The sequence below is a fragment of the Diceros bicornis genome, chromosome 5 (genome assembly GCF_020826845.1).
Source record: "Diceros bicornis minor isolate mBicDic1 chromosome 5, mDicBic1.mat.cur, whole genome shotgun sequence".
Taxonomy (NCBI): domain Eukaryota; kingdom Metazoa; phylum Chordata; class Mammalia; order Perissodactyla; family Rhinocerotidae; genus Diceros; species Diceros bicornis.
The window spans coordinates 95238603-95245924 of NC_080744.1; positions in this window are offsets into that span (position 1 = coordinate 95238603).

Sequence of the window (7322 nt, forward strand, 5' to 3'; positions counted from 1 at the left end):
CAATAGAGAGAGAAAATCTGACAATTCAAGAAAGGGAGAGAAAGAGCTGTAGGATCACAGTCCTTGAATGGTTGAGAGGAGATGGAATGTAGTTCACAGGTGGAGGAACTGGATGTAAATAAGAGCCCAGACTGACCCAGACTAATAAGAGGGAGGATTATGTGGGACAGATTCAGGAAGAGGGGTAAATGGGGGTGAGGGAAGGACTGAAAACCTGGAGTTATCTGCTGATCGCTTCTATTTTATACAAGATACAAAAATAGGCATTCTTTACCTTTCCTCTTGCTACCTGGGGTCTGTAACTGCCAAGATAACTCCAAGCCCCCTTACAGACATTCTAATGTGATTAAGTGGGGAAAAAATGGGACAGCAGGAAAACCATTATTAAAACAGTCTAGGGAAGAGAAAATACCTAACAGGGAATGGAGAGAGATGGCAGGTCCAGAAGTTTTCTGCCTTCTGCTTGTTTTCTTAGGTAGTACCACTAACAGCCCATTCTGTGGAAACCCCTAAGGTGGTTTGAGGGCGTTAATTTGGATATCTAGACAGGAACAGCTCCTGGAGAGCCCTGAATTCTAGACTGAGCAGTGTTGGTTTCCCTCTAGTGTTCTCCAGGAGCCACTGGATGGGTGTGAGAGCAGAGGGCCAGGATGGAAGCTGAGCCTTACGAGGTATAGAGACAAAGGGCAGGAGGAGTGAGCGCTGGTACAGTTCCTGGCTAAGGAGATGACAGGCTTTTGGCCCTTGGGCCAATTCCACACAGTATGTAATTAATCCTAACAATAGTTCATTTCTTTTTATTACTGAGCAGTATTCCATTGTATGAACATATCAAAATTTGTTTGTCCACTCACTTGGTGATGAACATTTGAGTTGTTTAGTTTTGTGCTATTACAAACAAAGCTGCTGTGAACATTTGTGTATTAAAGAAAATGTGGCAAATGTTAACATTTGGTGAATTTAGGTGACGGGTATGTAGGTTCATTGTATTATTCTTGCAACTTTTTGTATGTTTGAAATTATTTAAAAATAACATAAAAATGAAGTACAATTCTTACTAAACCTGATTAAAAGACACCTTAAAATGTTTTAACAATTATCATATAGTAAAATTGACTTCTAGTGTACAGTTTTATGAATTTTAAAACATGTATAAATATGTAACCACTACTAAAACTGAACATTTCCATCACTGAAAAAACTCCCTTCTACTATCCCTTTATACTGTTGGGGCCCAGAGCAGGCCACCCCCAAATATCCCACAATAGCATACTGATTATTTAGAATTAAAGTTACTTGAGAAGCAAAGAGGGCATTCTGACCCTCCTGTCTCTACTCCCCCTGAGAGCAGGAAATCAGTCTCCCATGTGAGAGGTGCTCTCCCCGCATCCCTATCACCAGAGCTGGGGATTCATGGCTGAGAAGCCCACATAAGCAAACCTTGCTGATTTACTACCTCATCTTAAACTCTGCTTAAATTCCTCATTAATTACGTACCTCAAATATAAGTTTTTTTCCTGTCATTCCTCACAAATTTATTGTTTCTTTGTGCAACAAAGATATAGTGCCTGCTTTGTTCACTCGCTGAGCATCATTTCTCTATGCTCTCCAATAGAGAGATCTTTAGAGGTCTTTCTCTTATTAATCTGTATCAGTTTTAGTCTTGTGTCAATTTTATTCTTAGTCCAGCCATAAGAACACAAGAAGGGTGGAAAGGGGATTTTCCCCCTCCCAGTCAATACTCATACTATCTCCCTAATCCTAACCCCTGACAACCACTAATCTCCACACTATAGTTTTCTCTTTTCAAGAATGTCATATAAATGGAATCATACAGTGTGTCAGCTCTGAGACTAGTTTCAGCATCATGTCTCTGAGATTGCTGCATGTGTCCAAATTGCTGCGTATGTCAATAGCTCATGCCTTTGGATTGCTGAGTAGCATTCATCTGATGGACGTTTAGGTTGTTTCCAGTTTTAGGCGATTATAGCTAGAGCTTCTGTAAACATTTATATACAGGTTTTTGTGTGAGCACAAGTTTCACTTCTCTAGGATAAATACACAGGACCATGACTGCTGGGTCATCAGTAAGTGTATGTTTAACTTTATAAGAAACTGCCAAACTGTTTTCTAGAGTGGCTGTACCATTTTGAACTCCCACCAGCAATGTATGAGAGTGCCAGTTGCCCCTTGTTTTGATCAGCACTTGGTGTTGTCAGGTGTGGGGCTTTCTTAGCCATCCTAATAGGGGTGTAGTGGTATCTGACTGTAGTTTGAATTTGCATTTTCCTAATAGCTAATGATATTAAACATCTTTTCTTCTGCTTATTTTCCATGGATATATTCTCTTTGGTAAAATGTCTGCTCAAGTATTTTGACTCGTTTTATTTGATGGGTTGTTTTCTCCTGTTGTTGGGTTTTTTTGTTGTTGTTGTTGAGGAAGATTGGCCCTGAGCTAACATCTGTGCCCATCTTCCTCTATTTTGTATGTGGGACGCTGCCACAGCATGGCTTGATGAGCGGTCTGTAGGTCTGCACCCAGGATCCGAACCCACGAACCCCGGGCTGCTGAAGCGGAGCATGCGAACTTAACCCCTACACCACCAGGCCAGCCCATCCTGTTGAGTTTTAAGAGTTCTTTACATATTCTGGACACAAGTCCTTCATAAAAGACACTTTCGATCTAAATACCATATATAATTGGTGCTCTTTGAAAATTAAAATATTGATATAAGTTCATTATAGAAAATATGGAATATACAGAAAAGTACAAAAAAGCCACCTCTAATCCCACCACCCTGAGAAATCTACTATCAAGATTTTAACGGCTATGTTTCTAGGCTATTTTTTTGTACTTAGTGATATTTTAAAATACTAATATTACAAACTAAATTGTATACTACTGGTTATTTTAACATCAACATAATATTAAATTTTCTTTGCAACATAAAAATATCCAAGCTCTAAGCCTCCATGGATCTGTAGATCCCCTCAGCACAATAGCTGGCTTCTGCAGGGTAGGTAAATTCTCTAGGTGAAGAACAAAACCCAGATTTCTCATTTGTTATGTCTACATCTATAATTTTTTTTTTACTAGAAATGAAACTTGAAGCACTATAAAAGATTGAATATAAAGAGATGAGTTATGAGAAACCAGACAGAGGTAAACAGAAGAAAGAAGGAATGGTAACATTAACATGAGATAAGGGGACATTGGTTAGATAGAAATTGAAAGCACTAAATAGGATAAAAAGGAATTTATGGATGGCACAATTTACAAAGAAGACAGGGCAGTCATAGTCCTGTATGAACCAAAGACATAGCAACTAAATACATAAAGAAAACTTTTTGGAAATGCAAGAGAAACTTATTTAAAATACATTTAAGTAGGAAATTTTAATCACACCTCTTTTAGAACTAGAACTGACCTAGGAAACATATCAGAGAATTGAATTCTAAAATCAATAAACTTGAATACTAAAATCAATAAACCTGACGTAACAGAAGCCCAGAACTTCAATTACAAGTAGAAAATATACATATTTCAATGTCCATGGAATATGTAAACATTGATTATGTACTTGATAAAGAAGAAAACCTTAATTAAAAAGTACAGAACCTAATTCTCTGATCATAATAAAACTGGAAAAAAAAATAAAAAGATGATAAAAAACGTTAAATGTTAAAAAAAAAATGATACCCAGTCCTGGACAACCCTTGGATCAAAGAGGAAATTACAAGTAAAATTACAACATATGTAAAAAGGAATGAAAAAGAGAACACTTTATACTAAACCCTATAGAATACAAAACAAGCTATATTCAGAGGCAAATTTACAGCCTTAAAATGTCTTCATAAAAAATGAAAGATTGAAAATGAAGAACTTAGATAAAATAAAGAATCTTAGATTTATATTGTGAAATTAGAAAAGAACCACAAAATGAAAGAGAGTAGGAAGAGGAACTATCACAAAAACTAAAATCAAAAAATAGAAGACGATAAATAATAGTAGAAAAAAATAAACTCCAAAGCTGGTTCTTTGAAGAGTTCAACAAAATAGACAAATCTCTTGTGAGCCTGATTTAGAAAAAAATAAAGCAAAAAATGTAAGGTTAGGAATGAGAAAGTAAACAACCACATGTGCAGAACAGGTTTTAACACAAGAAGGGGCTGGCCCAGTGGCGTAGTGGTTAAGTTTGCGCGCTCCACTTCGGCAGTCCAGGGTTCACAGGTTGGGATCCTTGGCGTGGACCTACACACCACTTATCAAGCCATGCTGTGGTGGCATCCCATACAAAGTAGAGGATGATGGGTATGGATGTTAGGCCAGGACCAATCTTCCTCAGCTAAAAAAGAGAAGGATTGGCAACAGATGTTAGCTCAGGGCTAATCTTCCTCAAAAAAAAAAAATCACAAGAGAATTCTATGTCTAATACAATGACAACTAATTTGGAAAACCTTTTGAAAATGGATGCCTTCCAAGCAAAATATGAATTATAATTGATCCAAGAAAAAGTAGAAAAGTTGAGTATTTCAATTATCATAGAAGAGAGCAGACACATTGTTTAAAATCTACTATATAATAATGCAGCATATAATAGTTTCACAACCAAGTTCTCTATTCAGCCTTAAAATAGCAGATAATTCTAAAGTTAAATTATTTCAGATCATAGAAAAATATGAAATGCTCCCTAATTTATTTTAAGGGATCTAGTATAATTTTAAATACCAGCATCTGATTAATATAGTACCAAAAACCCACCTATATACCAATCTCATTCATAAGAGATACATTCTAAATAAAATATCAATAAATGGCACCCAAGAATGTATCAAAACAATAATATACTTTGACCAAATAGAGTTATTTCAAGATTCTATTGTATTTTAATAGGCACTGTATCAAAACTTCTTATTCATTTGGATAAACTGATATCTTTAAAACACAGAATTTTCCCATCCTGGAATGTGTAATTCTCCATTTACTTAAGTCTTTAATATCTTTCAATAATGTTTCATATTTCCCACAAAAGTCTTGTACATCTTTTGTTCAGTGTATTCATATTAGGTTCCTTTTTTTATATTTTATTACTGGTATATAAGAAAATTTTAAGTTTTTATATGTTAATTTATTTAGCCACCTTGCTGAACTACTTAATTCGTTCTAATAGTTTGTCATCTCATTCTCTTGCATTTTCTAGAAAGAAAATCACATCATCTGAAAACAATCTTTTCACTTCTTCCTTTCCTACCACTTCTTTTTCTTGTTTTATTGCATTGGCTAGAAGATCTAGCACCATGTTGAATATTAGTAGTGAAAATGTGTATTCCAGTTTTTCCTGACTTTAATGGGAATGTCTCTAATGTCTTATCTTTAAGTATGATGTTTACTATAGATTTCTGGTAAGTGCCTTTTATCAAGTTGCTATTTATCTATTCCTGTTTTGCTAAAAGTGTTTTCTTTTAAATCACAGTAGATATTGGATTTTTTTCAGAAAACATTTTATCAGTTGAGATGATCATATAGTTTTAAGCCTCTAAACTATTTAATACAATGATTTATAGCAACAAGTTTTTTAATGTTAAATCATTTCTGAGATAAACCCTTTCTTGTTCTAGATGGAGTGCAGGATTGAATTACTAACATTTTATTTTAGAGCTTTGTATCCATGTAAGTTTGGTCTCTAGTTTTTTCTTCTGGTGCTATCTTTATCAGATTTTGCTATTAGGGGGATGCTAATGTTATAAAATAAGTTGAACACCTTTCCTCCTCCACCCCATGTTATAGCACAATTTCCAGGACAGAAAAACTGACAAGTGAAAATTGTGCAGCTTGATGGCAGCATTCCAGGAATAAGGGACAGCATGAGCAGAGACACCAGGATGAAAAAGCACAGGGAATGCTCAGAGATAGGATTAAGACTTCTTAAACTGGAATAAGTAACACAAAGTAGGTTTGGCTCAAGCTGCTAATTAATTTTCAAAGCACAACTCCCTTGCTGAAACACTTGGAGTTACTCCGCATTTTACATAGAAAATAGTCTCCAAACTCTTCAGCTTGCATTCAAAATCCTTCCTACTTTAACCTAACTTATTTTACATTTCAACCTGTGCTTCCTTCTCTGTGATGTTTGTTTGCCTAGCATGTTGTCTATGATGGTCTGTGATGGCACATCCAAATCTTACCCATCTATCAAGGGACTAACTCAAATGTCCATGAAAACTTCTCAGATCCAAGTGAACTATGTTTGAATTCACTTGTATTACAGTTATTTACCGTCAACTTTTGGCTTGCCTATTTCTTAAGCTCTTGTTAACGTCAACCCCCCACCCCCCCATTCCTGTCTTTCCTGGAACCTTAGAATGTGACTTTATTTGAAAATAGTGTCACTGCAAATGTAATTTGTTAAGGTCAGGTCATACTAGAGTAGGGTAGGCCCTTTATCCAAGAAGACTGGTGTCCTTTAAGAAAGAGACACAGAGACAGGGACACACAGAACACCATGTAAGAACCGAGTTAAGAGACTGAAGTGATGCAGCTACGAACCAAAGAACGCCAAGGATTGCCGGACACCACCAGAAACTAGGAAGAGACACGGAAGGATTTTACCCAGAGTCTCAGAGGAACATGATCCTGCGGACACCTCGTTTCAGACTTCTAGCCTCCAGAACTGTGAGCCAATGAATATGTTGTTTTAAGCCACCCAATTTGTGGTACTTCGGTGTGGCAGCCCTAGGAAATTAAAGCGGCAATTTTAATTTCTAATTTATCTTCCTAGCCGCAACAGTGCCATGTCCACAGTCCAGTCGAGGGCTATGTGGGGGCTCCACCCCTTCCCCGGTAAAGGAATGAGCAAGTTCGCAGCAGTGGTAGTAATCAAGAGTCACCAGACGCTTATGAGCTCCTGCTGTCAGGTGATGTGCAGCCAAGGCTCAGTAAGTGGTAGCCAAGATTACGGCAAGAAATGGGGCTACAAAGATAAACAAAGACAGTAAGATACCAAATACAACACGGGGCAGCTGGGGAGACGGGGCCTTGATGCTCCGGAGGGCGCCCGTGGGGCAAGGAGGGAATTTTTGAGGCTACTGAGTCTCCAAGCCGCTCTCCTAGGCCCCGCTGAACGGCTCCCTGCCCTCCACCGAGCTCCACGGACTCCCACCCCGATGTTCCACCAGCGACCACGGAGCGTTAACAGCTGGACCCTTCCCGAGCCTGCGCGCGCCGCCTCGGCGCGCCCCGCAACATCACGCTGTTGCGTGGGGCGGGACTTCCTCACGCCCCGGAAGCCGGAAAGGACTTTTCCGCCGGAAAGAGAGAGGAG